General features: G+C 48.9%; 1 long non-coding RNA gene across 3 annotated transcripts; it reads right to left on the bottom strand.

The window, feature by feature from the left end:
• Positions 1-675: 675 nt before the first annotated feature.
• On the bottom strand, positions 676-5,050 carry LOC133257541 (uncharacterized). 3 transcript variants are annotated; one of them, XR_009739592.1, is made up of 3 exons: positions 4,709-5,050; positions 2,380-2,542; positions 676-1,026 (listed from the first exon to the last, which is right to left on the bottom strand). It is a non-coding gene; the product is annotated as an uncharacterized LOC133257541 (long non-coding RNA). The 3 variants fall into 3 exon arrangements; XR_009739590.1 differs by having other exon boundaries at positions 676-1,043; XR_009739591.1 differs by having other exon boundaries at positions 676-1,043; positions 2,380-2,517; positions 4,709-5,049.
• Positions 5,051-6,021: the final 971 nt, after the last annotated feature.

Here is a 6,021-nt window from a genome sequence, read left to right on the forward strand (position 1 = left end):
TCCTGGTGCTGTTCCCTCTGCCAAATGCCCTTCCTTCCTTGAACCCAGACGAGCTCCTATTTAGCCTTAAAAGTCCAGAGCAATCCCCATCTCTCCCTCTTGATTTGTCTTGCTTCTGGTTGCTTCTTTCTTGGAGCCCTGCTGCACTTTGTATGACTTTTGGCAACCATGGCTCTGCCTCCTTCAGTCTACTTCTGGGAGTTGCAATTGCCAACACTAGGCTGCAACCTCACTCAGGCATTGTGAACCACTTATTCCTTCCAAGCAGGGTTTCTCAACCTCAGCACCATTGACATTGGGAGCAGAGCATTCTTTGTTGGATGTTAGCAGCATCCCTGGCCTCTATCCACTCGATGCCACCAGCTTCCCCTGTTGTGATACCAAAAAGGCCTTGAGACATTGCCAGAAGTCCCCTGGGGGAGAGGAGCAAAACCATCCTCTGTCGAAAACTATTGCTTTCAAGAGAGATGAGAAACATTAGAAAACCAATTGAGCAGTGAGGATTCCAAATTCTGACCACGGACTGACAGGCCTAATGCTATTTTGGGTGTGAGTTTTGAGACTATTAACATCTAGCGCTTCCCCAGTACAGAGGTTCTCAACTTTTGTACAAATATGTTCCTAAAAGTACACACACCATGAGACATACAAGAACGTCCATAGTCAGTCCCCACACTGGACTAAATGCTTGTTTGTACTAGAATGAATGAAAAACTATGGTTATTCACTCAGGGGACACTGGGCAGCATGGTCTGCTGTACAGGCAGCATTAGGAATGAATCTCACAGGTGAGAGAAGCAGCCAGACCCCAGCGATGCGGACTGTGAAAGCCCATTTATGGAAAGATCTATGGCGCCGGAAGGCAGGATGGTGGCTCCCCTTGGTGTTCCCTCGCCCTTGAGGGGTGGTAATATGCTTCTCAATCGATATCCATCTGAGTGCTGGTTTGCAGACTGTGTTGACTCTGCTCAAACTCTTTGGGCTGAACACTGAAGATTTGTGCATTTTTCCCATATGTATGTGATGCTGAAATAGAAAGTATACTGAAAAAAATAAGAACACTACCTTAAAAACAGACAAATACACAACAAAACAATTACTTGGTCTCTACCATATGACCCAGTAATTCCACTCCTGGGTATATATCCAAAAACAACAAAAACACTGATTTGAAAAGATCCATGGACCCCAATGTTCATAGCAGCACTATTTACGATACCCAAGACAGGAAAGCCACACAAATGTCTATCAGCAGAAGAATGGATAAAAAGATACACACACACACACACACAATGGAATATTCAAAAGTGATAGTGTTAGTTGCTCATTTGTGTTCGACTCTTTGCAACCCCATGGATTGTAGCCCGCTAGGCTCCTCTGTTGGAGAAGGCAATGTCACCCCACTCCAGTACTCTTGCCTGGAAAATCCCATGGACGGAGGAGCCTGGAAGGCTGCAGTCCATGGGGTCGCTGAGGGTCACACACAACTGAGCGACTTCACTTTCACTTTTCACTTTCATGCATTGGAGAAGGAAATGGCAACCCACTCCAGTGGTGTTGCCTGGAGAATCCCAGGGATGGGGGAGCCTGGTGGGCTGCCGTCTCTGGGGTTGCACAGAGTTGGACACGACTGAAGCAACTTATTAGCAGCAGCAGCAGGCTCCTCTGTCCACAGAATTCTCCAGGCAAGAATACTGGAGTGGGTAGCCATTCCTTTCTCCAGGGGGTCTTCCTGACCCAAGGATCAAACCTGAGTCTCTTGCATGGCGGGCAGATTCTGTACCGTCTGAGCCACCGGGGAAATCCATACAATGGAACAACCACAAAAAGGATGACATTTTGCCTTTTGCAGCAACATGGACAGACTTGGAAGGTATTATGTTCAGTGAAATCAGCCAGACAGAGAAGGACAAATATCATATGATATCACTTATATGTGGAATCTAAAAAATACAGCGAACTGGAGAATATAACTAAAAAGAAGCAGACTTACAGGTATAATGAACAAACCAGTGGTTGCAAGTGAGGAGAGGGAAGGAGGAAGGGGCAGATAGGGGTAGGAGAGGAGGAAGGACAAGCTACTAGGTATAAAATAAGCTTCAAGGATATACTGTGCAACACAGGGAATTAGCCAATATTGTATAATGGCTATAAATGGAATATAACCTCTAAAATTGTGAATCACTATATCGTACAACTGTAACTTCCTATAATATTTTACAGCACCTATACTTCAAAAATATTCTCACGCATGAATGTTGAACTTTATAAAGAAGATAGTTCAGCTTGCTGCAGACTAATGAATATCATGAAATGCTAAACCGTGCTTCCCTTCTACACGCAGACTCTGATGTTGCATTTCTAGAATTTTGTTCTTACCCATTTCTCGTTTCTTCGCCTTCATGATTGATGCCCAATGTCTGGCTCTATGCTGGGGTGGCTGATGGACCACTTTGACAGCCTGGAATCTTCATCTGTGTCTCAGATGCATATGTTCCTTCCCCCTAGGTTGGCACACTCATTAAAAATATTAAGACTTGAGCTAAATAAAAAATTATAAGGGCAAAATGCAAAAAAAAAAAAAAAAAAGCAGCTTATGAGTTTGCAAGGGTTTGAACCTGTATTTTGCATTTTTCCCAATAAAATTCAAGGAGGACTCCGAGGGACACCATCAGAACAAGCTATGCCCTGTGGCCTGAGGGTGGCAAGTGTCCCCAGTCAGGTGATATGAAAAGTTGGAAAGATTAGTTGAGTAAAATGCAGTTTTAAAAAAATGGTATGCGAGGGGATGTTTTGAAAATACAAATTAGAAAAATGGAACAGTCTGCATCATCCAAACCATGGGTCTTATTTCCTGGGGTTGGATCATCTATCAGCCCCAGATATGTTTTGACATCTCCCGTCTTGTAAACAAACTGTCCCCAGGGCCCTGTTCTCCTGCCAACACCCGTGTCCCTGCTCCCTTGAAGCAAAATGCCCGGGAGAGTGGTCTTCACCCTTTGCTGCCTCCAGCCGTGGTTCATTCTCCAATCTCTGCACACAGGCCGTCAGCCCTCCCCTGAAATCAGGCGGCATGTGACCAGCGACCAGCAAATATGGGCATTTGCATTTGATGCGCCTGGCTACTCCTTCCTCCTTGAAGCCTTCTCTTCACTTGGTTCCTGGGAAGACTTGCTGCTAATTTTTCTTCATCGCGTTGGCTGTTCTTTTCCAGGATTCTCTACTGGCTCCTTCTCTGGTGTCAGTGAGACCCAGAGCCACGCCCCTGACGCCCTTGTCTTCTCTGGCTCCTGGGGGATCAGGCCCGGGCTCAGGGTGAAGACCCCTGCCTAAGACACACCTCTGCTTGGACCTCGTGGCTGGGCGCTGCCTCCACCCTCACCTCTCCACTGTCCAGTGTCCACTCGGGCAACCAGGGAGCTTTCTAAACTTTCACCAGGTCGCTTCTCAGCTCAGACCTTCCAATCCCAACAAATGCAAATCCTTGCTGCTTCCTGCTAGTTGACTGCGGGCCAGGGGCTTGGTGTGCAGCGTCTCTGGGCATCCTTACAATAATGCTGGGGGGCAGATATCTACCGGATACCCGTCTTTCAGCTAAAGAAACAGCTCAGAGAGGCTAAGGAACTTGCCTTAGGTCACACAGCTAGGGAAAGATGGTCTACCTCAAAGGCTCACGGAGGTGGGGGGCTGACTCTGGCACTCACCAGCAACTTCCCTCCATCCGCCTGGAGGAAAATTGCCTGTCCTGGTCCAACTGTGTCCTGGTATAGAGCCTGGCACCTATTAGGACTTTAATAAGTGAATGGAGAGTGATCTGCAAACCCAGACTCGGGGACACTACATCTTGGGGTGTGTGCTTATTCATGTGTGTGAGCTCCTATGAGTCTCCTTTTCCTCTGCATTCCCTGCCCCAAGGCTGCACTGGTGGCCTAAGGGTCACTCCAGGCCTGGCTTTCCATCCTATACACGCAGTGACAACCCAGATCCCCCATTCTCCTCCAGCGTTCCTTTTAATTGCTCAAAAATTGACGATAGGTGCAAGGAAAATAATGAGGCCTAATTATGTTAATTAAATGGCTAATTCATTAATTAATGCACTCACATCCTTGGCTTGGAGATCCCCTCACTGAGGCAGTGAGGTTGGTTCTGTTCCAGCAGGGATGGGAAGCCCTGCCCGGGGCAGGGAGTCTGTAGCCCTCTCTGGTGGGGGCCACAGGTGCCCGGCTGCCATGAGCCCCCTCCAGCCACCCATACTTGGACACCCCCTGTTCTCCCCTCCTGTCTGCAGTGTATGGGGTGGTGGGAAGCAGGGAATGAGCAGATCTGGGTAGGTGGGGTCTGTGTCCCCCAGGAGCTGCCTGGTAACTTCCTGGGTGGCTTCCCAGCCTGGAGGAGGCAGTGGGGATGGGCAGGGGCTCCAGAGAGAGAGTGAGAGTGGGTAGATTTGTCCAGTGGGGTCAGGCACTGTGAGGCCACGCACAGATGGACACGTTGCCCAGGATGGTCCAAGAGACCCTTCTGTCCCTGGAGGGACCGCCTGGGGCCTGGACCATCTGGATGAGAGCAGGGAGCGGAGGCCAGTGGCTGGGTGCAGCTTGGCCACTGGTTTGCTGTGACCACAGAGGGGCTGACTGTCCTTCACAGGGTAGACCAAGTCCTCACAGTGCCCTGTGGGGCCCCTGGCCCCTCAACTCTCACCTCCCCTCACCTGGTCTCTGCCTCTGGTCCCATCCCCAGGTCAGGACCCCTGAAGTGCTCTCCCAGCACTTCGTCCTGTGTCACTGGAGTCCTCGGTACAGGTTGTAATGATAGGATCCATCCCCATTCCTCTCTCTGAGGTCACAGTCTGTACCACATTATCATTAAAATCATCTGTTCTCCTGTTTTTCTGTCATCAGACAGGGCTGCACCTCCGGGTCCCCCATCCAGGTTTGTGACATAGGGATACATTTCACAGTCACAAGCTCCGATGAAAAAAATTTCACTTGAAGCCATGTGGAGAAGAGGTTAAGGGTGAGGTCTTGACATTGAACCCAGGCTTTACCCTTCACAGCTATGTGACCTCAACAAGTACCTTAACCTCTCTGGTTTATGACCCAGGCATTCCCTTGGGAAACGGGGAGTAGGGGGGTGGGGACGGAGAGTGCTCCTTTCTCATGGGGAGCTCCTGGGCTTTAAATGAGATACTGTGTATAGAGCTCATAGACTGGGCCTGGCAGAGCTTGTGCTGAATAAATGTCAGCAACTTTGATTGCTTTATTTTCGCTAATACTTTCGTTTTGAACTGCAAGACCCCATATTCCCAATGCTAAACATGAAATCCAGGCAGAGTTGGCCAAACTGGGGATTTCTCACTTGGGTTGAACAATTCGTCATGGTAATGCTTTTGTTTGTTCCCTGCCCTTGTCTTCTGAGAGTTGGCGCTAAGCTCCAGAGCTTTCACAAAGCCCTTGCCTGCCTGGCTCCCTGCTGGCTTCTCCTTGAGTCTCTATCTCCCCTGATTCCCCAAACAGTGTGAGAGGAGGAGCCTGAGGCAAAGGGAAAAAGTCCTGTGCCCAGTGTACATTTATCAACATTGCTGTTTAGTCTGACTCTTTTGTGACCCCCAAGGACTGTAGCCCACCAGACTCCTCTGTCCATGGAATTTTCCAGGCAAGAACACTGGATTGAGTTGATCCCCTTCTCCATGGCATCTTCCCGAACCAGGAACTGAACCCAAGTCTCCTGCATTGCAGGCAGAGTCCTTACCATTGAGCTACCAGGGGAGCCCACAGGACCCCCTCCCCGACCCATATTCTAAACCAAGTGGAAAAGATTCATAAAAACTCCACAAAGACCATAACTGTTTGTAAACCCCATAAAGCCCAGTCTGTTTGCACACCATTACCAACCCTCATACACCTGCCCTGCAGGGCCCCAGGTTGATTGGAATCAAGCAACCCTTCCCAGTGCCCAATAATGCAAGTTCTTAAACATAACAGCCAGTCTATTTCACAGTTGATATTTTGTTCATTGTGGTTT

This window comes from Bos javanicus, chromosome 11 (assembly GCF_032452875.1).
Source record: "Bos javanicus breed banteng chromosome 11, ARS-OSU_banteng_1.0, whole genome shotgun sequence".
NCBI classification, from domain to species: domain Eukaryota; kingdom Metazoa; phylum Chordata; class Mammalia; order Artiodactyla; family Bovidae; genus Bos; species Bos javanicus.